The sequence below is a fragment of the Bos indicus genome, chromosome X, assembly GCF_029378745.1.
Source record: "Bos indicus isolate NIAB-ARS_2022 breed Sahiwal x Tharparkar chromosome X, NIAB-ARS_B.indTharparkar_mat_pri_1.0, whole genome shotgun sequence".
NCBI lineage: Eukaryota > Metazoa > Chordata > Mammalia > Artiodactyla > Bovidae > Bos > Bos indicus.
Genome location: NC_091789.1, coordinates 87,948,475 through 87,974,678, shown reverse-complemented (window position 1 = coordinate 87,974,678; position 26,204 = coordinate 87,948,475). Strand labels below are relative to the sequence as shown.

The window sequence follows — 26,204 nt, the reverse complement described above, 5'->3', positions numbered from 1 at the left end:
AATTCCAGAAATTTCTCAAACCAAAGTACCAGAAATTTATCAAAATATTCAAATCTACCCATATGAAGGACCAAAAGGCCAGCCTACAACATTAAGACCTTATATGATAAATGCACCCCTTAATTTAATAGAAAGATACTTACTTATGCAATGGCAAACTCAGATATACACTCCACATTTTTCCTAGGGGCCACTTATCATTTAACAAACAGAGCAATTATTAAAATAACTTGGAAGAATGACAATCCTATTTGGACAGAGCAATGGCCCCTTACAAAAGATAAATTACAGGCTACTAAAGAACTTATAGACACACAATTAGAATTGAAACATATTGATGAATCTTGCTCTTCTTGGAACTCTCCTATTTTTGTTATAAAAAAGAAATCTAACAAATGGTGTCTCTTAACAGACCTTAGAAAAGTTAATGCATCTATGAAACCTATGGATACATTACAACCAGGGATCCCATTACCTACTACTATTCCTCAAAATTGGCACATTATTGTTACTGATTTACAAGATTACTTTTTTAATATACCTCTACACCCTTTAGACAGGGAAAGATTCACTTCCTCTCTCCCTTATCCTAATCATATCGGGACTCATAAAAGATTTCAATAGACTATGTTACCTCAAGATATGCTTAACAATCCTAATATTTGTCAAAATTTTATAGCCAAAGCTTTACTTCCTATGTGACAGCAATTCCCTCATGCATATATCATTAAGAATATACTGTAACTACAAAAAGGAGAAATGATATTTTTGACACTGAATGGCCATGATATTCTTTAGACTCCAGAGAAAACTGATTAAAATAAAATCTTTTTTGAAATTGCAAAACCGGTTCTTTTTACATGTGCAGTTAGGAAAAGGTTAACTTCTTAAAATACTTTTTTGGAGCTCCAATTCTGCCTGGAAGACAAAAACAGGCCTAAGAAAAAACACAAAGTTAACTCTTATCATGTCCTTGGGATACACAGCCCACTCTATCTAGGACTCCAGCCATAAACGAATTGGTGGAACTCAAAAAAAAAAAAAAATATATATATATATATATATATAAATTAAAATTAAAAAATAAAACAAAAATATATTTTAAATTTCAAGAAGAAAACCATGCCTATCTATCTAATATTGTCTATGTCTCAAAATATGTCTTTGTTTTTGAATAATATGAAGTTAATGAGCTCTATTGAAATTCACTTGTTTGCTAATCTAATTAAGACATGTCTTAAGTCATCAACATTATATAATACTATTATGCCTAGGTTTAAGATAAACTAAATTTGTCAACAAAAGGGTAACTTTATATATATATATATGATGAAAACTTTTAAGTAAACTTTATTAAAAATAATTATATTTTCAATAGAACAATCTATTATTATAATCTAAAATAATCTCTTAGGATTGGGGTAACTTAAGTTTCTGGAATTATACTAAATAATAAAAGTTTATTAAATAGCTAGGTCATTTCCAAATGAAGTAAGATTTTAAAACATTAATCACTGAATGTTAACTTCCTCTTACAAAAAATTTTTCTGACAGAAAAACTAAAGAGATTTTAAACTATTAATAAATATATATATTTATATAAAAATAAATATATATTATAATATATAATATGATATAATAAATATATTCACCAAATCTATAAAATACTAACATACAAGACACTTCATAGTTGCTAAAGAAAAGTAAGATATATGCTTTTGATAAAAGGATATAAGAAATGGCAAATAAAATGATGAATATAAAAATATATAAGAGTTTATGACAAATGAAAGAAAATTTTATGACAAATGGATAGAACTTATTGCCCTGAACTCTCTTTTTTTATTATTATTATATTTTTTTTTACTTTACAATATTGTATTGGTTTTGCCATACCATCAACATGCCTCTTCCTTCTTACATGTCTCAATTGATACAAATTCTTCTTCTTTTATATGGACCACACCTCTCCAAGGTGAAACTACACAATATGTTATAACCCACCCATTAGCTTACTTTACAATAATGAGACTACCTAATTCTATAAAAACAGACAATGGCCCTACCTGTATTTCTAAGCCAATTCAAACAATTTTTACATTTATTCTCTAATAAACAGAATACAGATATTCCTTATAATCCACAAACACAAGACATAAATAAACACATTATACACTGTAACTACAAATAGAAAGTTAAATAAAGAAAAATACACAGGAACACTTTAATCTTCCTTATCCAGAACAGACTTTACTAGATTCTAATACAATATAGTCTTTAAGCCTATTACTATTATTAATATAGCTTTATTTCTATTTCCAATCTGTAAGATTCTTAAAACAAAATAACATCAACTTCAATGCCTGTTTCACAATGCAAAACAAAAACAACATAAAAAAACCATTTGCCAACATAAAAACCATTTGCCAAAAAGATTGTTTGTTCCTAGGAATATCAAAAGTGCAAAATATTCACCTTCTTTTCAGGTCTGTCTTGAAAGTATAATCATCTTCCTTGACACACTGAACAGAGAGATTCAACAACTGCCAGGCTTCATTTCTTTTCAAGGACAAGGTCAAATACATTTGGGTATGAGCAACATTTCATTTATCAAGTTGTTCTGCATCAGCTTTTCAATAATTTCACTTAAGAAAAAATATTTGAATGTTTGCTCCTAATCCTTTGCCCCAAATAACACATATCACTTAAAACACAGTCATATTCTATTTCTTTTTATATCAGAAAAAACATATATGCTAAATGAGAAAGAAATCAACCCATTATTTCAAAACCACAGCCAAATTTTCATGGTTGGTTAGTGATGAAAACAAGACTATAGTACCTCATGGAAATTAAGGCAAACTTACTGACATGTTGCTTGGTTGGAACTGATAAACTCTGCATTAGACAGACTATGCCACCAATACCTGGGCCTAATGAAAAAATATTTTTAAATGGGTACATATATCTACAAAGGCTTGCTTTAAGCCACTGACTGTCCCATCTGTTAAACATGAGGCATAAACTATATCAAGCAGAAAAAACCTATCTCTAACGACATCAATGTTGTCAATCCCAAAATACCCAAAGACCAAGAAATTAACTTAAAACCAAAATTAGGTCTATTTGATTTACATATATGAAAAAGAACAATAGCATTGGCTGAACAAGACGATGACTCATACCTTTGACACAGAAATAAACAAATTCATGGAAACAACATTCAAGATGAAAGGTTTAAGTAGTCAAGAGTCAAGGTCAATTTAAAATAAAAGCTTCTCAATGTCCTCTTGGAGGACATTATCTACCAATCCCAAAACAGATCTCTAGATGATTATTTTTGGACTGAAATATTTCCTAGGAATGTTTTCATCATTATCATGTTCCTTTCTTTCTATAACTATTGTTAATATAGTTTTATTTGTTTTAAATTTTTCAAACTTACCACAAGAAGATATTTTGACAAAAGCAGAAAAGCAATTTGAAACATTAAAGGACACCTCCCTTCCTTTGCCCATTTGATATCAAGACAGGTTAACTAATCTATGGAAATCTAAGAAACTCATCTTACAGGGAAAGGGATATGCTTCTATTTCTCCAGATGGATCCAACGAACTCATGACTTTCTCTTCAGAAGATTCAACCTAAGGGGGCCCCCAACATTCAGACTAGAGATGATGCAAAGAAAAAAACCTCAGGAAGAAGGAACTCCAATACAAGCCATGGCAACTTTAAAAATTTCCAAAAAACGCTGCACTCGACGTCACCGACCTTATGATCTCCCTACTTGGGGACAGATAAATACCCTTACTAATCAGGCTGAAAATCTGATTTCTCAACAGAGAATGCCTCGGAATCCTGAAAATATTTTTCTTAGCTATGCTTGCTTTGCTTGCTTTTGCTTCCCCTGCTCAGGCTGACTTGATTGATCACACTTAATAGGCTTATATACCTAACCCCCCTTTTTATTGTAGGTTATAAAATGGACAGATAAAAGACTAATCATAGCCACTAATGACTCAACACATATGATAATGACTCAACACATAATGACTCCTCGGAACTTGGAGGGGCCCTCTCATCCTGAAGAAGAAAAAAAAAACTAATTAATTAATATCTCTCTAGGTTATGAAGTCCTTTCTTTGTATATGGGCCCAGCAGAATTATGCATAAATGTTAGCCGACAAACTTGGGCTTTCGCCCTGCCTCTAAAAGAGGACTTTCAGACACTGCTTGGATTATTTACTACCCTTTCTTTGTCCATGAACCATGTTTATACTACTAAAACTTTAAGGAAAGAGTTAAGGAAAAAACAAAGAACACTATGAAAAAGGTTTACTAATAAGAACTTTAAATATATTCCTGTTCATTGGGACAAATGTCAGGCCAAATCAAGAAAATTAATGTTTGTGGCTAATCATACAATTGTTGATTGGGGACCCAATGGTATGTGGTTATCTAACTGCTCAGATGATATTAATAACACTATATATGATTATATAACTTAAATAACATAGAAGGTTACTAATACTACAATGGAGCATAACCATGACAGAGGACTTTTGGATGGCTTGACAGTGGAGTGGCCCCCCCTCATCCTCGAATCATTCTTGATAAACATATTGGGCCTGAACAATGGGACATGTGGAAACTTGCTGAAAGCATCGAGGAACTGGACTGGACATTTCACAAGGACTAATCGTAGCCATAGCAATTATTTCTTTCGTTATAATTAAGCATATTTTATACAAGCCTGTGTTCCACTTCCTTTTGTTGTAACTATAAGAAACTTACAATTCAATAAGACTTTACGTTCTGTAATTTGCATAAATTGTAAATTATATACTTGTCTTAACTCCTCTATTTCCTTGAGAAATGACTCCCTTTTGATTCTTAAATTTCAACATAATCTATGGTTACCAAAATCTCCAACAGCCCTAGGAAGAAGGTCCCATGGCTGGACTTGCTTCCCAGTTACTTACTAAATTGCTCCAACAATCTAAACAATTCATTGGATAACTAATTTTTGGCATTTTGAGATCAATAGCTATTTGCACCACTGCTGCTGTCACTGGTGTTGCTTTAAAAACCTCAATTCAAACATGTAATTTTATTCAAAATTGGACTAAAGATGCCCATACTATGTGGGCCACTAAGTCTCAGATAGATGATATTCAAAAGGAAGTACAGGAACTAAAAACAGCCATCATGTGGGTTGGAGATCAATTAACAGATGTACAAAAACCGGTAGTGTTAAAATGTGATTGGAATTTTACTCAATTTTATGTTACTCCTGTTTTCATTTCAATAATAATGCCTATAACTGGGAACAAATCAAATTTCATTTACAAAACATACATGATAATGTCTCTCTGAATGTACAATTATTATAAAAAGACATATTTGAAACCTTTTCTAATAATCTGCCTTCTTTCACTAATTTGAAAACTTTAGCTGAACAACTAGCTAATCAATTATCAATTATCTGGACTAGAATCACATGGATGGTTTCAAAGCATAACTCACAACATCGGGTCTGGAACTGTAATTTTAATGATTGTCTTGATAATTATATATGTCATCTATCATTGCCTTCATGCAAAGATTGTTAAAACTAAACAAACTCTAATGATCAGAACTCTTTTTACAAATATTATAAATAAATAAGGGGGAACTTTATTAAAACTCTGCTACACAAAAGCTCCTGAGTGATCAAGCCTGCTCACTGGTCCTGAAACTAAATCTTCAGAGATCACAATTCAACATTGTTCACCGTAAGCTATCAGGAGCACATCAATACATAAGACAAACACTAACAGACATAAAAGGAGAAATTGATAGTAACACAATAATAGTAGGAGACTTTAACACCCCACTTACAACAATGGACAGATAATCAAAACAGAAAATTAATAAGGAAACACAAGTCTTAAATGATATATTAGACAAGATGGATCTCATTGACATCTTCAGGACATTCCACCCAAATGCAGACCACACCTCTTCTCAAGTGCATTCTCCAGGATAGACCACATCTTGGGGCACAACTCAAACCTCAGTAAATTTAAGAAAATTGAAATCATATCAAGCATCTTTTCTGACCACAATGTTAAGAGACTAGATTTTCATTACAAGGAAAAAATTGTAAAAAACACAAACACGGGGAGATTAAACAATACATTTCTAAATAATGAACAGCTTACTGAAGAAATCAAAAGGGAAATAAAAAAAATCCTAGAAACCTCAGACATATATATATATATATATATATATATATGTGTGTGTGTGTGTGTGTGTGTGTGTATACATATATATATATATATATAAAATAGATGCAGAGAAAGACTTTGACAAAATTCAACACCTATTTATGATTTAAAAAAAAAAAAACTCTCCAGAAAGCAGGCATAGAAGGAACATACCAGAACATAAGAAAAGCAATATACGACAGACCCACAGCAAACTTCATCCTCAATGGCAAAAAAGGGAAAGCATTTCCTCTAAAATCAGAAAAGAACAAGGGTGTCCACTCTCACCACTACTATTCAACATAGTTTTGGAAGTCTTACCTATAGCAGAGAAGAAAAACAAATAAAAGAAATTCAGATTTGAAAGAAAAAGTAAAACTGTCACTGTTTGCAGATAATATGGTCCTCTACGTAGAAAACCCAACAGACACCAGAAAATTACTAGAGCTAATCAATGAATATGGTAAATGTGCAGGATATAAAATACACAGGAGTCCCTTGCATTCCTATACACTAACAATGAAAAACAGAAAGAGAAAGGAAACAATCTCATTCACCATTGCAACAAAAAGAATAAAATACTTAGGAATAAATTTACCTACAGAAACAAAAGACCTATATATAGAAAACTATAAAACACTGATGCAAGAAAGCAAAGATGACACAAATAAATGGAGAAATATACCATGTTCTTGGATTGGAAGAATAAATATAGAGAAAATGAGTATACTACCCAAAGCAATCTATAGAGTCAACACAATTGCTATCAAGCTACCAATAATATTTTTTCACAAAACTACAACAAATAATTTTACAGTTTATATGGAAACACAAAAAAACCTTGAATAGCCAAAGCAATCTTGAGAAAGAAAATGGAACTTGAGGAACCAAGCTTCCTGACTCTGGAATATACTACAAAGATACATTCATCAAGACAGTATGGTACCAGCACAAAGACAGAAATATAGACCAATGGAACAAAATAGAAATCCCAAAGATAAATTCATGCATGATGGACACCTAATCTTTGACAAAGGAGGCAAAAATATACAATGGAGAAAAGACAATCACTTTAACAAGTGGTGCTGGGAAAACTGGTCAATCATGTGTAAAGGAATGAAATTAGAACACTTTCTAACACCATACACAAAAATAAACTCAAAATGGATTACAGATCTACATGTAATACTAGAAACTATAAAACTGCTAGAAGAAAACATATGCAGAATACCCTCTGACATAAATCATAGCAAGATCCTCTATGAGCCACCTCCCAGAGTAATGGAAATAAACACAAAAATAAACAAATGGGACATAATTAAACTTAAAAGCTTCTGCACAAGGAAGGAAACTATAAGCAAGGTGAAAAGGTAGCCTTGAGAATGGGAGAAAATAATAGCAAATGAAACAAATGACAAAGAACTCATTTCAAAAATATACAAGCAGCTCATACAGCTCAATACCAGAAAAATTAACAACCCAATCAAAAAGTGGGCCAAAGAACTAAACACACATTTCTCCAAAGAAGACATACAGATGGCTAACAAACACATGAAAAGATGCTCAACATCACTCATGATCAGAGAAATGCAAATCAAAACCACAATGGGGTCCCATTTCATGTCAGTCAGAATGGCTGCTATCCAAAAGTCTACAAGCAATAAATGCTGGAGAGGGTTTTGGTGAGAATGCACACTAGTACAACCACTATGGAGAACAGTAAGGAGATTCCTTAAAAAACTGGAAATAGAACTGCCATATGAAAAATCAAAACCACAATGAGGTACCATCTCACACCAGTCACAATGGCCAGCATCAAAAAGTCTACAAGCAATAAATGCTGGAGAGGGTGTGAAGAAAAGGGAACCTTCTTACACTGTTGGTGGGAATGAAAACTAGTACAGCCACATGGAGAACAGTGTGGAGATTCCTTAAAAAACTGGAAATAGAACTTTCTTATCCCTTCATTTGCCAATGGACATCTAGGTTGCTTCCATGTCCTAGGTATTGTAAACAGTGCTGCAACGAACATTGGGGTACATGTGTCTCTTTCAATTCTGGTTTCCTCGATGTTTATGCCCAGCAGTGGGATTGCTGAGTCATATGGCAGTTGTAGTACATACACACAATGGAATACTACTCAGCTCTTAAAAAGAATGCATTTGAATCAGTTCTAATGAGGTGGATGAAACTGGAGCCTATTATACAGAGTGAAATAAGTCAGAAAGAGAAACACCAACAAAGTTTATTAACACATATATATGGAATTTAGAAAGATGGTAACAATGGTCCTATATGCAAGGCAGCAAAAGAGACACAGAAGTAAAGAACAGACTTTTGAACTCGGTGGGAGAAGGTGAGCATGGGATGATTTGAGAGAATAGCATTGTCACATATATATTACCATATGTAAAATAGAAGTCCAGTTCAAGTTTGATGCATGAAGCAGGGCACCCAAAGCCAGTGCTCTGGGACAACCTAGAGGGTTGGCGTGGGGAGGGAGGTGGGAGTGGGTTTCAGGATGGGAGGGACAGATGTGCACCCATGGCTGATTCATGTCCATGTATGACAAAAACCACTACAATATTGTAAAATAATGATTCTCCAATTAAAATAATTAATTAAAAAATAAAACAAAGGAAGGGGAAAAATCAGAAATAAATAAAACAATATGCTATTAATTAACAAGAAAATTAGAGTGGTGGCATTCTGAGGTGATTTCTTTTCCTCTTCTTTATTTCAAGGATTTTTATGCCGCAGCACTGACTTATCTGGGGGAGGGGGGAATTCAAAAACAAATATATAAACACATATGAGTAAAATAAGTGCATAAAAATTTTTAAAGCTTACCTTATGCATAAAATTAGTTTTTACTGTTATTACAAGAGTATTTTAATAGTAAATAAATACCTCTTTTAGTGTACACCCGTGGCGGATGCATGTTGATGTATGGCAAAACCAATGCAATATTGTAAAGTAAAAAAAATAATAATAATAAATAAAGAAAAAATAAAGAAGCTATAGAGACCATTATTAGCAGAAGTGCCAACTGCATGACCTTGAAACACACACACACTGTTATAGGTGGAGCCAAACCAGCTGAAACAATAAAGGAGTGGAGTACCCTGAGCACTAAATGAAAGGTGTAATTCTCAGAACTGAAGAGCTGAACAGAGGTGACCAAGAAGACAAACCACTATTAATAGGAGTACAACAGAGTCCGAAGAGAAATGAGCAAGAAAAGAAACAACAGTGATTCAAGAGAAGACAAAGAGATCTGTAGAAATGACAAGCACAACATATCCATTAGTCTATAACATGAAACAATCTAATTAGGCAATAAGGAGATAATGGGGACCCTTCCTGGAATACAGCAGGTGGCTGAAGAAGTGGCTGCTTCAGCAGAATGCTAAAAATGCCCCTAGAACCTAGAATATCAGTACAGGAAGACCCATAGAGGAACCAATGTAATCTATGATTTTACACAGTTGGAAACCTAGGCCGAGAAAAGGAGAAGGACATTATGAAAAGTCCACAATGAGTTCTGGCTTAATGTATTCTAACAATTAATACCAGGCCAGGTCTCTTTCCACAAACACCAACTGTTTTCTCCAAAGCTCTGTATGCTTAGAATGTTGCTATTTTTTACAAGGGAAATCAGAAGCCTCCAAAACATTATATTCCAAATTGTGTTCATTGTAAAAAATCAGGCAATGTAATCTCAATTGCATTCCAGATAATTTTTCTGGGAAAACAATCCAGTTTATTTAACTACCTTCAATAATCTCTCATATGTATATACAAGACAGGACCAGAGTATAAGAAGCAAGTGCAGAAGAACTGTAGACCACTTGACATTTGCTACTTGACTTATAGCAAGTACTTGACTACTTGCTATAATATGTCAGAGGAAGGACACATACCCAGAGCCCATCTTTTTCACCTACCCCCTGGCTCCTACCTAGGCATATCCTCTAGTGTCTTTTAGAACAAATGACAGGAGGCCTGATCTCCTAATACTGTCTCGGCTATTCACAGCTAAGTAATATTGCACCCAATTTCCTTCATCAGTAAATGAGGGGGCTACAGTGAGATGACTTCAAAGGTTTCTCCCACCTTTAACGTACTATGATTTTGTGAAAACTAAATTAACACTGCCATAATCAAATTCCTAACACCTATAGAGAGTTTGAATACATTGAATATATTCAAATGTGTATTTCCTTATAAGAAAATTAGGAACTCTCCTCTGGGAAACCAGTTGGTCCATTGGCCTAAATTCAAAACTAAGAGTCCAAAATTATTGATTTTATCACTAACTCTGCTAAAAAGTTCTCCGGATGTGCCTGAGTACGTTCCAAAGGAAGGAGCCATTCTAAACTGGGTCAGTGGATCAGTCAAGCTATGATATAAGGAATACAAATTTTGCAAGAATTTTGGTGAGGAAGAAGATATGACTTTTGGAGATAAAAGAGATCTTAAACAACACTTTAACACAGTAACCTGTCAAGAAATACACATTGGCCTGGGAATCAGTAGACCTGGAATCTAGTTCTGAGGCTGCCAATTACCAGTTGTGTGACTTTAACAGGAACAAGAGGCTAGGATTAGGGAGGGCAGTAACACTGACTGAGCATCTACTATGTGCCAGGCATATGAGTTATACAAAATGACAAGGGAGAACTACTTTCCCCAAGATTTTTTCCAACTTAAACTTTCAAATGTATTGTCTATTAAAACAAAGTATAGAAGCAGATGCACTCAGTCATGCAAAACTCATATTCTGAGTGTTGGTTTTATATGGAGTTTTATAACTGAAGGGCATAGCTGGCAGAGAGAAGAGCATCTAATCAAGTTTTGAAAAGGGAACTAGCAAGTGTGAAAGTGGATGATGGAGAGGAAACATAATAGCTGTATGGACAGGACCAGAGCAAGAAACCTATTACAGGAATAATGAGACATGAGACTGAAAAGAAAGAATAGAAAAGGAGCAGTTTATTAAACATTTACAAAAACAATCAATCACCAACAGTCTACAAAATATATGATATGCATAGAGAAAAAGACTGGAGGAAAATGTCAAAAAAGTGGTTTTCACTGAGATGGTCCATGAGTGTTACTTTCTTATTTATACTCCTCTGTATTTTTCAAATTTTCTTAGTGAATATATACTATTATTATTATAATGGGAGAAGAAATAACCTCCTGCAAGTGTTTATTTACTCAGCATCTATTTTGTGTCAGGAACTGTGACAGGTATAGAGCTAAAAACACAAACAAGAGAGCGACTATTTTGGCATAGGAGAGGTTTCATAAAATAATGATTTATATTTGGCTGTAGTTCCAAAGATAAAGAGAATCTCTTGTGCCTGTTGGGTACATCACAGGTGCTGTGATCTCCAACCCTCAAGAGATCCTCAAGAAGCTGTTGAGAAGTGATTGGATGGGAGTGTTGATTTCAGACAATGGAGAATCTGAGCTGCCTTTGTAAAGCAATGGAGTTTTTCATTCATCTGTGCCTGGTTGGTCCAGGTACTAATGGCTTGTCCTGTTGTGTGGCATGCATGTAGTCATGTGACCCAGCCAACACTGTGCATCCCATCATGTGAAGCCACCTCATCCCCTCCCAACACTCACTAGCCAAGTAAACATTATATTGTATTAGCTCCAACTACAGATTAAAAAGAACATTGCTATTTATAATGCAGTACTTCATAGACCTGTGTATTCCTAATTTAATAGTACAAATATTAATATACATACTATACAGTTCAGATTTTAAAGTTGATATTTTTATATCCCTGAAATGTAAGATGTTTGTTACACTGTAGTACTAGATTTGTTAGGGAACCAAAAACAGCATTTATGGATGAAAGTGAAAATGAGTTGCTCAGTCATGTCCGGTTCTTTGCGATCCCACAGACTATACAGTCCATGGAATTCTCCAGGCCAGAATACTAGAGTGGGTAGCCTTTCCCTTCTCCAGGGGATCTTCCCAATGCAGGGATCGAACCCAGGTGTCCTGTGTTGCAGGAGGATTCTTTATAGGCTGAGCCACCAGGGAATGGATGAAATGGTCGCTTATATTTTAGTCAGGGTTTATAAGTTTAGATGGTCAAATTTATATTTCCTAGTGACGGAAAATTCATTTTTCTTTATTTTTCAATATTAAAAAGGCTCAGTATGCACAGTGCATGTGTGCGTGCTAAGTGGCTTCAGTCGTGTCCAACTCTTTGCGACCCCACGGACAGTAGCCCACCAGGTTCCTCTGCCCATGGGATCCTCCAGGCAAGCATACTGGAATGGGTTGCCATTCCCTCCTCCAAGGATCTTCCTGATCCAGCGACCGAAATCTGCATCTCCTACAACTCCTGCATTGCAGGTGGATTCTTTACCACTGAGGCACCTGAGAAGCCCATATGCACAGTGGGGCTATGTAAATACTCTTCAAAACTATGGCCCTATTAATCTTATAAGTGTTACTTATGGGTCAAGCAACATAAACTGCATAAATGTAAAAACAAACAAAAAAGCTCCCCACACATACCCCTGGAATGTATGGTAAGGAAAAAAAAAAAAAGATAAAGAGATATTCACCCAAGTGAGAAAGGAAGTGAAATTACAGGCATAAAAAATATCAAATAAAGAGACAGTGAATGTAGGGGAGGGAAATAGAAAGATTCTGAGAACACAGTTGACAAGTAGGGGGTATGAGGAGAAGCAACAGGAAATAAAACTGAAGAAGTATTATAAATAGAAGAAAAACTGACAAGCCTTGAATTCCACACAAAGAAATTTAAATTTCAAACTACAAAAACTTTTATGAACCAAACAATAACCAAATCATATTTTCATGGTACGAAGAGCCTTTAACATGCTAAGTGTTACTGAGGTATAAGATTGAAGATTGCCTCTGCCATATTTTCAAATCTCTTAGCCCACATATTATCTTTGAATGACTTCTTTATTTATCAGATATTCTTTTGGTGTTTCCCTTAAGCAGATTTCAACTACATGACTGTCACAGGAAGGGGAAGACATAGGCTAGGAAGTCAGTAGCATTATTTTCTCTCTTCTCTCCAGTGACTGTACATTCAAGAGTGCTCTCAAAAGAGAATTACAAAATTCCAATTTATCTGTATATAGTTCCAGAAAGTAAGGGAAAGCACCAATTTAAAATGTTCTATCCCTACATAAATGCAAAACATGTAAGAAATAATATGAACAGTTATATGCCAAAAATTGGACAGCCTAGAAGAAACAGACAAGTTTCTAGAAATATACGGTCTGTCAAAATTCAGTCAAGAAAAACATATAATTTGAACAGACTGATCACCAGCAGTGAAATAAACTCTATAATAATAATAATAAAAAGCTCTAGGCAAACAAAAGTCTAGGACCAGACAGTTTCACTGGGGAATTCTACCAAACATACAAAGAACCTACACAAATCTTTCTCAGGCTATTCCAAAAGATATAAGAGGAGGAAACACTCCCAAGTTCACTCTATGAATCATCATCCTGATACCAAAACCAGACAAAGACACTACAAAAAAGAAAATTTCAGGCCAACATCTTTGATGAACACAGATGCAAAAATCCTCAACAACATATTAGCAAACCAAATCCTGCAGTACAAAAAAAAAAGATCATACATCATGATCAAGTTGGATTCATTTCAGTGTTACAAGAACAATTCAACATACACAAATCAATCAGTGTGATGCATCACATTAACAAAGGAAAGGACAAAAACCATATTATCATCTCAATAGACTCAGAAAAAGCATTTGATAAAATTCAACAGCTATTCATCATAAAAACCTGTCACTAAAGTGGGCATAGAGGGAATATACCTAAACATAATAAAAGCCATTTATGACAAACCCACAGCCAACATAATACTTAATGAAAAGCTGAAAGCCTTCCCATTTAATTCAGGAACAATACAAGGAAGGATGCCCACTCTCACCATTTTCCTTTAATGTACTATTGGAAGTCCTAGCCACAGCAATCAGGCAAGAAGATATAAAAAGCATTCACATGGAATGGAAGAGGTAAAATTGTCCTTATTTGCAGATGGCATGATACAGGGAATCCTACAGACTTCACACAAAAACTATTAGAACTAATTAATGAATTCAGCAAGGTAGCAGATGTAAGATTAATATACAGAGATCTCTTGCATTTATTTACAATAACAATGATGTATCCGAAAGTAAAAAAAAAAAAAGTCTGTTTAAAATTGTGTCAAAAAGAAATCCCTCAGAATAAATTTAACCAAGGAGGTGAAAATCCTGTACACTGAAAACTATAAAACAGTGATTAAGGAAACTGAATGAATGTGATCAACGAAATGAAAAAAAAAAAAAAAGCCATCTCCAAGTCACATCCCTATTTAATAGAAACTAGATAATCAGCAGAGCCCACTAATTTGCTCTGCATGCATTTCTCACAGGCTTTAACCTCTATGCAAAGAAATAATATCACCAGGTCTACAATTTATACTGTGGGTGCTTTGCTGTGCTGGGTCGCTCAGTCATGTCCATCTCTTTGTGACTGCATGGACTGTAACCTGCCAGGCTCCTCTGTCCATGGGATTCTCTCGGCAAGAATACTGGAGTGGATTGCCATGACCTCCTCCAGGAGATCTTCATGACACAGATCAAACCCTCTTCTCCTGCGGCTCCTGCATTGCAGGAAGATTCTTTACCACTGAGCCACTGAGGAAGCCCAATCAATGTGATACATGACATTACCAAATTGAAGATTAAAAACTGTATGATCATTTCAATAAATGCAGAAAAAGTTTTTGACAAAATTCAACACCTACTTATGATTAAAAAAAAAAAAAAGTCTTCAAAAGTAAGCTTAAAGGAAAGTAACCTTAACATAAAAATACAGGATGTATATGACAAATCTACAGCTAACATCATACTCAACGGTGAAGAGCTGAAAGAATCCTCTAAAAGGAATCCAAATTGGAAGAGAAGTAAAACTGTCAGTGTTTGCAGATGAAATAACTCTTACACAGAAAATCCTAAAGATACCACCAGAAAACTACTAGAGCTCATCAATAAATTTTATAAAGTTGCTGGATACAAAATTAATATATAAAAATCTATTGCATTCCTGTACACTAACAATGAAAGATCAGAAAGAGAAATTTAAAAACAATTCCATTTACAATCACATCAGAAAGAATATAACACCTAAGAATAAATCTACCTAAAAAGATAAAAGACCTGTGCTCAGTAAACTATTAATATAGGATACTGATCAAAGGAATCAAAGATGACACAAACAGATGGAGAGATATACCATGTTCTTGGATTGGAAGAATCAATATTGTGAAAATGATTATACTACACCAAAACAATCTACAGATTCAATGCAATTTCTATCAAATTATCAATGGCATTTCTCACACAATTAGAACAAAAACTTTTATGATTCATATGGAAACACAAAAGACCCCCAAAATCCAAAGCAATCTTGAGAAAGAAAAACAGAGCTGGAGGAATCAGGCTATCTGACTTCACAATATAAAGCTTTGGTAATCAAAACAGTATGGCACTGGCATAAAAACAGAAATATAGATCAGTGCAACAGGATAGAAAGTTCAGAGATAAACCAATGCACCTTGGCTTCCTAATCTATGACAAAGGAGGCAAAAATATACAATGGAAGAAAGGACAATCTCTTCAATAAGTGATGCTGGGAAAACTGGACAACTACATGTAAAAGAATAAAATTAGAACACTCCCTAACACTATACACAAAAATAAACTCAAAATGGATTAAAAACATAAATGTAAGGCCAGATACTATAAGACTCTTAGGGGAAAAAATAGGCAGAACAGTCTTTGACATAAATCACAGTGAAATCTTTTCTGACCCACTGCCTAGAGTACTGAAAATAAAAACAAAAATAAATGGGACTTAAAAGCTTTTGCACAGCAAAGGGAAACCATAAGCAAAACAAAAAGATAACCCTCAGAATGGGAAAAAATATTTGCAAATGAAACAGCTTACAAGGGATTAAACAGCTCATGCAGCTCAATATAAAAAACAAACAACCCAATAAAAAAAAAAGAGCAGTAGACCTAAATAGACATTTCTCCAAAGAAGATACAGATGGCAAAAAAAAAAAAAAATGCATGAAAAGATGATCAACATTACTATTAGTGTAATGCAAATCAAAACTACAATGAGGTATCACTTCACACAAATCAGAATGGTCATCAATGAAAAATCTACAAATGATAAATGCAGGAGAGGGTATGGAGAAAAGGGAACTCTCCTACACTGTTGATGGTAATATAAATTGGTAAGTGCCACTATGGAAAATACTATGTGTGAGAAAACAGAAAGAGAAATTAAGGAAACAATTCCATTCACCATTGCAATGGAAAGAATAAAATACTTAGGAATATATCTACCTAAAGAAACTAAAGACCTATATATAGAAAACTATAAAACACTGGTGAAAGAAATCAAAGAGGACACTAATAGATGGAGAAATATACCATGTTCATGTATTGGAAGAATCAATATAGTGAAAATGAGTATACTACCCAAAGCAATTTACAGATTCAATGCAATCCCTATCAAGCTACCAACAGTATTCTTCACAGAGCTAGAACAAATAATTTCACAATTTGTATGGAAATACAAAAAACCTCGAATAGCCAAAGCAATCTTGAGAAAGAAGAATGGAACTGGAGGAATCAACCTGCCTGACTTCAGGCTCTACTACAAAGCCACAGTTATCAAGACAGTATGGTACTGGCACAAAGACAGAAATATTGATCAATGGAACAAAATAGAAAGCCCAGAGATAAATCCACGCACATATGGACACCTTATCTTTGACAAAGGAGGCAAGAATATACAATGGATTAAAGACAATCTCTTTAACAAGTGGTGCTGGGAAATCTGGTCAACCACTTGTAAAAGAATGAAACTGGAACACTTTCTAACACCATACACAAAAATAAACACAAAATGGATTAAAGATCTAAACGTGAGACCAGAAACTATAAAACTCCTAGAGGAGAACATAGGCAAAACACTCTCTGACATACATCACAGCAGGATCCTCTATGACCCACCTCCCAGAATATTGGAGATAAAAGCAAAAATAAACAAATGGGACCTAATTAACCTTAAAAGCTTCTGCACATCAAAGGAAACTATTAGCAAGGTGAAAAGACAGCCTTCAGAATGGGAGAAAATAATAGCAAATGAAGCAACTGACAAACAACTAATCTCAAAAATATACAAGCAACTCCTACAGCTCAACTCCAGAAAAATAAATGACCCAATCAAAAAATGGGCCAAAGAACTAAATAGACATTTCTGCAAAGAAGACATACAGATGGCTAACAAACACATGAAAAGATGCTCAACATCACTCATTATCAGAGAAATGCAAATCAAAACCACTATGAGGTACCATTTCACACCAGTCAGAATGGCTGCCATCCAAAAGTCTACAAGTAATAAACGCTGGAGAGGGTGTGGAGAAAAGGGAACTCTCTTACACTGTTGGTGGGAATGCAATCTAGTACAGCCACTATGGAGAACAGTGTGGAGATTCCTTAAAAACCTGGAAATAGAACTGCCTTATGATCCAGCAACCCCACTGCTGGGCATACACACTGAGGAAACCAGAAGGGAAAGAGACACGTGTACCCCAATGTTCATTGCAGCACTGTTTATAATAGCCAGGACATGGAAGCACCCCAATGTTCATTGCAGCACTGTTTATAATAGCCAGGACATGGAAGCAACCTAGATGCCCATCAGCAGATGAATGGATAAGAAAGCTGTGGTACATATACACAATGGAGTATTACTCAGCCATTAAAAAGAATACATTTGAAGCAGTCCTAACGAGGTGGATGAAACTGGAGCCTATTATACAGAGTGAAGTAAGCCAGAAGGAAAAACACCAATACAGTATACTAATGCATATATATGGAATTTAGAAAGATGGTAACAATAACCCTGTGTACGAGACAGCAAAAGAGACACTGATGTATAGAACAGTCTTATGGACTCTGTGGGAGAGGGAGAGGGAGGGAAGATTTGGGAGAATGGCATTGAAACATGTAAAATATCATGTATGAAACGAGACGCCAGTCCAGGTTCGATGCACGATACTGGATGCTCGGGCCTAGTGCACTGGGACGACCCAGAGGGATGGTATGGGGAGGGAGGAGGGAGGAGGGTTCAGGATGGGGAACACATGTATACCTGTGGTGGATTCATTATGATATTTGGCAAAACTAATACAATTATGTAAAGTTTAAAAAAAAAAAAAGGAAAATACTATGGAGGTTCCTTAAGAAACTAAAATAGAGCCACCATATGGTCCAAGAATCCCACTCCTGGGCATATACCCAAAGAAAACCATCATTTGAAAGAATGCATGGACCCTGATGTACACTACAGTTCTTTTTACAATAGCCAGGACATGGAAGCAACCTAAATATCCATTAGCAGAGGAATGGATAAAGAAGATGTGGTACACATATACAATGGAATATTACTCAGCCATAACAAGGGATGGAATAATGCCATTTGCAGCAACATGACTGGACCTAGACATCATCAAAGTAAGGTTAAGTTAGAAAGAGAAAGACAAACATCATTTAATATTGCTTATATATGGGATGTAGAAAAGTAGTATAGATGAAGTTATTTGCAAAGCAGAAATAGAGTCACAGATGGAGAAAAACTTATAGTTAACAAGACGATAAAGAGGGTGGGATGGACTGGGAGATTGGGACTGACATATATACACTCAGTTCAGTTCAGTTCAGTTCAGTCGCTCAGTCGTGTCCAACTCCTTGCGACCCCATGAACTGCAGCATGTCAGGCATCCCCGTCCATCATCAACTATATACAAAATAGATAACTAATAAGAACCTACTGTTAAGCACAGGGAACTCTCCTCAATGCTCTGTGGTGACCTAAATAGGAAGGAAATCTAAAAAAGAGTGGATATAGGTACACTAAGTCCCCTACAGAATGGGAAAAAATATTTGGAAATCATGTTTCTGGTAAGAGTTAATATCCAGAATACATAGAGAACTCCTACAACTCAATAACAAATAGGTAAATAACTCAATTTTGCAATAAAATGGGCAAAGGACTTGAATAGACATTTCTCCAAAAAAGATATACAAATGGCCAATAAACATGAAAAAACACTCATTTTTAATCATTAAGGAAATTGAAATTAAAACTATAAAAATATAACCCCTTCATAACTGATACAATAATTATAAAATAAATAAATAATAAGTGTTGGTGAGAATATTGAGAAGTTGGAAACCATATACATTGCTGGGGGATGTAAAATGTTACAGCTGCTTAGAAAACAGTTCAAAACTTCCTCAGAAAAGCAAAACATAGAATTATCATATGACCCAGGAAATATACTCCTAGGTATATACCCAAAGGGACTTAAAACATATTCAAATAAAAACTTGTACATGGATGTTTATAACAGCACTATTCATTCACAATAGCCAGTATGTGAAATGCCTATCAATAGATGAATAAATAAACAATGTGGTGTTTGAGTATGTGTGTATAAAATATCCATTATTTGGCAATAAGAAGGTATGTGCTACAAAATGGATGAACCCTAAAAATATTATGCTAAGTGAAATAAACTAGATTAAAAATATAAATAGCATATGATTCCACTTATAGGAAATATCTGGAACAGGAAAATTCATACAGACAGTAAGTAGATCAGAGGTTATTACTGGCTGAGGGAAGAAAGCAATAGGAAGTTCTTTAATGCTTACAGACTTTCTGTTTGAGGTGATGAAAAAATTGGAAACAGGTGATAGTTATACAACAAGTCAAGTGCAATTAATGCCACTGAATTGTACACTTATGTTCAAAATTGAAAATAAAGTTTTGAGTAAATAATCTGCCTCAGAGCCTGTGCTCCTGACCACCATGGATGATATCCCAGGCCCTGCCAGTTGGAACACATTGACAGCACTGTATCTGTAAAATATAAATAATAATCCCTGTAATCTCTCTCTCATACTTTTGTAAGAATCAAATTAAATAAAGAATAGCACAGGGCTTTCTAAACTACAAAGAGTTGAAGTCAAGTGCCATTATTATCTTGAAGATTTATACCTAAATTACAACATTAAGTTGCTTTTCAGCACTGTGCAATAAAACATACATGTTTTGTCATATCCTGCAGCTCAGGCAATTTCAACAGGATTCTAAGTTTCCAATGACAACACTCCAAACGGTAAAACTTTACACTTGACCAGCCTGATAAGGATCTCTGATCAGACTGGTTGTAACTACAACTTTTCCATTTAAGAGCACAAGATACCTTTTAAGGTATCTTGCACATGCTTGTCACAAAAGATTAATTCACCTAAGGAGCTCATAACATTGACCATAAAGGAAGTAAAATACACACACACACACATTGAAGATGCTAGCTCTTTCTCAGGGAGGCTAAGGAGACTTCCAGGGGAGCTGAAACAGCATGAAATGCCAGAGAGCATAGTAAGGAACAACAAAATGGCAGTGGTATCCAGCTTGTGAAATGGCTCCCAGATGAAGACCTACCACAGGCATAATCAGCTTCCTGAGAGGGTTCTTCACCCTTTTCAACTCTCCTGAGCAGTATGTTTTAGAAAGACTAGCCAAAGGGAACCTGGCACATCCCCAAGCTATTGGCACCAAAACAACAGTGCTCACAGCAAAACAGTCTTGGACTAGATCTGTTTGGAGAACAGAGAGCAAAACACTTCATACGCAGTTAGTGAAATCCATCCTAAAGTGAAACACCAAGGCCAACACATTAAACAAAGCTATGAGGCAAGTACTCCATATACCTCAATATCCTGCTTTGGTCATACTTGAGGTCCAAAACTCTTTTGCCTTCACCTATTTAATGAGGAAGAATTTCTTGAATTCTTCTTGACTTCCATAGCATCTGAATTCACTTTTCATTTCCTGTTTTTGGCTACACACTCTTGCCTTACTGAACTGGCCTTGGACTCAGCTCCCTTCCCAATTAGAAACTGCTATCACTTCCTGATTATAAATGATTTCAGTCATCATCTCAATAGAATCCATCAGAACCCCACCTCAGCACTTATCTATACACCCTAACACCCTTGGAAGGGATTAAAAGGAATAATGTATCATACGTTCTCAAATTTTATAAATCATAAAGTAAAATCTCAAATTTTAAAATTCTATAAAATAAACATAATGGCTACAACTATCTACTGTGCACTAGATATAGTCTAAAATCCTCACTTCAACCTTAGGAGGTAGGACCTATTAGTATCCCCAGTTTTGAGAAAATTGAATCCATGAGAGGTTAAGTCATTTCCCAAGATATTACAGTTAAGAAGTGGCAGAGATTTTCAAAAAATAGTGTGGAACAATTGGACATCCATAGGTCAAAAAAGCCCAAATAAATTTTTTAAAAAGCTCAACTTAAACCTTGTACCTTGTACTTCAGATATGCAGAGAACATCACTCTTTTGGCAGAAAGTAAAAAGGAAAGACCCTCTTGATGAAGGTGAAAGAGGGGAGTGGAAAATCTGACTTAAAACTCAACATTCAAAAAACTAAGATCATGGCATCCAGTCCCATCACTTCATGGCAAATAAATGGGGAAAAAACGGAAACAGTGACAGACTTTATTTTCTTGGACTCCAAAATCACTGCAGATGGTGACTGAAGTCATGAAATTAAAAGATGCTTGTTCCTTGGAAGAAAAACGATGACAAACCTAGACAGCATATTAAAAAGCAGAGACATTAGTTTGCCTACAAAGATCCATGTGGTCAAAGCTATGGTTTTCCAGTAGTCATGTACAGATGTGAGAGCTGGACAATAAAAAAAGCTGAGCCAAAGAAGTGATGCCTTCAAACTGTGGTGCTGGAGAAGACTCTTTGAAAGTCCCTTGGACAGCAAGGAGATCAAACCAGTCAATCCTAAAGGAAATCAACCATGAACATTCACTGGAAGGACTGATGCTGAAGCTGAAACTCCAATACTTTGGCCACCTGAAGTGAACAACTAACTCATTGGAAAAGACCCTAATGTTGGGAAAGACTTAAGGCAGGAGGAGAAGGAGAAAATAGAGAATGAGATAGTTGGATGGTATCATTGACTCAACGCACATGAATTTGAGCAAACTCCAGGAGATAGTGAAGGACAGGGAGGCCTGGTGTGTTGCAGTCCATGGGGTCGCCAAGAGTCAGACACAACTGAGAAACTGAACAACAACAACCTTATATAAAAATAAACTCAAAATATATCATATATCTAAATATAAAACCTAAAATTTTAAAACTTCTACAAAAAAGAAAACATCTTAATGACATAGGGTTATGTGACATCTTACACATGACTCCATAAGCATGATTTATAAAGAAAATTAAATAAATGGTACTCCATAAAAGTAAAAAATTTTGTTCTATGAAAGACCCTTATAAGAGGATTTTTAAAAAGATAAGCTACAGATTGGAAAAGTCCACTCAGAAAAAGTTTTGCCATGATTAAAAAGTAACTAAACAGAAGTGTTGGGGTAAAGTCCTCCAAAGGGAAGCTCAACATGGAAAGCAAGGAAAAAACAAATGGAAAAACAATAGGCTGTCCAGAAGGGGACAAGGCCCAAGGATCCTCAGAGAGCTCCAACTTATATTTCAATTCCTTCTCTCGTTTGCCTTAGTTTTACTGGTGACAAAGCCAAGACCCAGAAGTCACAGTCTTTTCCAGGCACCTGATCAGTTTACACTCTGATCTGGATAAAACAACTAGAAAATGAGGAGAAATCTGTACATATTCTACAACTTATGGAGGAGGAGTGACTGAAGAAAAAAAATGCTGATGATGATTCCTACTGAATAATGGGAAGGAACTATATAGAGGAAAGGAGTAAATGGATTGTAAGCATTTCATTGCATATCAACTTAAAACAGATCACTCTCTAGATGCTTAAGGAAATTTCCTTCATATAACCATCCGTTTAAATTTATATTATGTCAAGAGCAGAGGCTTATGAGAGGTCCATTTTTCCAACTGTCACACAACAGACATGCACAAAATTTCTTGGTTGAATAAAATTAGAATATACTATTCTTTGATCTCTGGTCCCTCTGACTTTTCTAAAGCTAGCTTGTATATCTGGAAGTTCTCAGTTCACATACTGTTGAAGTGTAGCTTGAAGGATTTCCAGCATTACCTTGCTACCTGTGAAATGCACACAATTGTATAGTAGTTTGAACATTCTTTGGCATTGCCCTTCTTTTGGACTGGAATGAAAGTTGACATTTTCCACTCCTGTGGCCACTACTGAGTTTTCCAAATTTGCTGACATTTTGAATGCAGCTCTTTAACAGCTTCATCTTTTAGGATTTTAAATAGTTCAGCTGGAATTCCATCACCTCCACTAGCTTTGTGCATAGAAATGCTTCCTAAGGCCCACTTGACTTCACACTCCAGGATGTCTACCTTTGGGTGAATGACCACATCATCATAGTTATCCAGGTCATTAAGATCTTTTTTTGGATAGTTCTGTGTATTCTTGCCACCTCTTCTTAATCTCTTCTGCTTCTGTTAGGTCCTAATCATTTCGGTCCTTTATCATGTCCATCCTTGCATGGACTGTGGTGCAGCACCACACAGAAGAGTCCCTTGGAGTGCAGGGAGATCAAACCAATCAATCTTAAAGGAAATCAATGCTTAATATTCATTGGAAGGACTGATGCTGAAGCTGAAGCTCCAATACTTTGGCCACCTGATGGGAACACCAACTCATTGGTAAAGACCCTAATGCTGGGAAAGACTGAAGACAGAAGGAGAAGGGGATGACAGAGGATGAGATTGCTGGATGGCATCACTGATTCAATGGACATGAATTTGAGCAAACTCTGGGAGACAGTGCAAGACAGGGAGGCCTGGTGTGCTGCGGTACATGGGGTCACAGAGACACAACTTAGAGACTGAACAACAACATACTATTCTTTAATTAAATTCCACTCTACTGTCCTTTCACCATATGAATGCCTAAGAACACCTTACAAGCAGTTTAAAAAAAAATCCCTAAAACCACTAAAGGTACCAGTATGAAGTATTTAAATGAGCCCTTCAAAATAAAGTGCAAGAAAGGACACTAGGCAAGGATTCAAGGGAGCTGGGTTTCATTCCAGTTTTGTCAATAGTTCTATGCAGGTCTCTCTGGTCCTCGGTTTCCTCCTCTGAAAGATGAGGGGTTTAAAGTAAAGCAGTAGTTCTCAATCTCAAGGTAGTATTACTCCATGGGGCATCTGGAAAGGTGTGCAGGTGATTTAGTTTGGCACGACTCAGAGAACACTACTGGCATTTTTTGTAGGGGAGGGAGGGACAGTTAGCAATGTCCAGAACACAGACAAACAGTGAAGAACTGGCTGCTCAAAATGTCAAGTACATTACTTGTCCCTTCCAGAAATAACTGGATAAAATAATTAAGATCTCATCAGTCCTTAAAATCTTTCATCCCATCGGCCAAGGAAAACTGCTAGACTGTAATTGTCCTATTAATTCTGAAGAGTGGAGAAACATCAGTCATCTTTTGCTTGGTCAAAAATAGAAAAGTTTATCCTACATTTAATCATGCTCTAAAATGTGTAATTAACAAAATCTTTTCTAGACCCCAGTGCAAACAGTTCAATTCAGTCGCTCAGTCGTGTCCAACTCTTTGTGACCCCATGAATCGCAGCAAGCCAGGCCTCCCTGTCCATCACCAACTCCCGGAGTTCACTCAAACTCATGTCCATCGAGTCGGTGATGCCATCCAGCCATCTCATCCTCTGTCGCCCCCTACTCCTCCTGCCCCCAGTCCCTCCCAGCATTAGGGTCTTTTCCAATGAGTCAACCCTTCGCATGAGGTGGCCAAAGTATTGGAGTTTCAGCTTCAGCATCAGTCCTTCCAATGAACACCCAGGACTGATCTCCTTTAGGATGGACTGGTTGGATCTCCTTGCAGTCCAAGGGACTCTCAAGAGTCTTCTCCAACACCACACTTCAAAAGCATCAATTCTTTGGTGCTCAGCTTTCTTCACAGTCCAACTCTCACATCCATACATGGCCATTAGAAAAACCGTAGCCTTACTACAAGGACCTTTGTTGGCAAGGTAACATCTCTGCTTTTCAATATGCTATCTAGGTTGGTCATAACTTTCCTTCCAAGGAGTAAATGTCTTTTAATTTCATGGCTGCAATCACCATCTGCAGTGATTTTGGAGCCCCAAAAAAATAAAGTCTGACACTGTTTCCACTGTTTCCCCATCTATTTCCCATGAAGTGATAGGACCAGATGCCATGATCTTTGTTTTCTGGATGTTGAACTTTAAGCCAACTTTTTCACTCCCCTCTTTCACTTTCATCAAGAGGCTTTTTGTTCTTCTTCGCTTTCTGCCATAACAGTGGTGTCATCTGAATATCTGAGGTTGTTGATATTTCTCCTGGCAATCTTCATTCCAGCTTGTGCTTCTTCCAGCCCAGCGTTTCTCATGATGTACTCTACATATAAGTTAAATAAGCAGGGTGACAATATACAGCCTTGACATACTCCTTTTCCTATTTGGAACCAGTCTGTTGTTCCATGTCCCTTTCTAACTGTTTCTTCCTGACCTGCATATAGGTTTCTCAAGAGGCAGGTCAGGTGGTCTGGTATTCCAATCTCTTTCAGAATTTTCCACAGTTTATTGTGATCCATACAGTCAAAGGCTTTGGCAATAGTCAATAAAGCAGAAATAGATGTTTTTCTGGAACTCTCTTGCTTTTTCAATGATCCAAAGGATGTTGGCAATTTGATCTCTGGCTCCTCTGACTTTTCTAAAACCAGCTTGAACATCTGGAAGTTCATGGTTCACATACTGCTGAAGCCTGGCTTGAAGA

General features: G+C 35.8%; 1 protein-coding gene across 5 annotated transcripts in view; it reads right to left on the bottom strand.

The window, feature by feature from the left end:
* Window positions 1–26,204, bottom strand: part of OPHN1 (oligophrenin 1) — a 627,556-nt gene that overhangs the window by 504,701 nt on the left and 96,651 nt on the right. Inside the window, exon 1 of one of the 5 annotated variants that reach the window (XM_070784719.1) lies at window positions 2,476–6,184. The exons of the other annotated variants lie outside the window; for them this stretch is intronic. The gene's annotated coding sequence lies outside the window, so the exon portion shown is untranslated. Of the gene's footprint in view, window positions 1–2,475; window positions 6,185–26,204 lie in introns of those variants that run through there. 5 annotated transcript variants of the gene reach the window in all.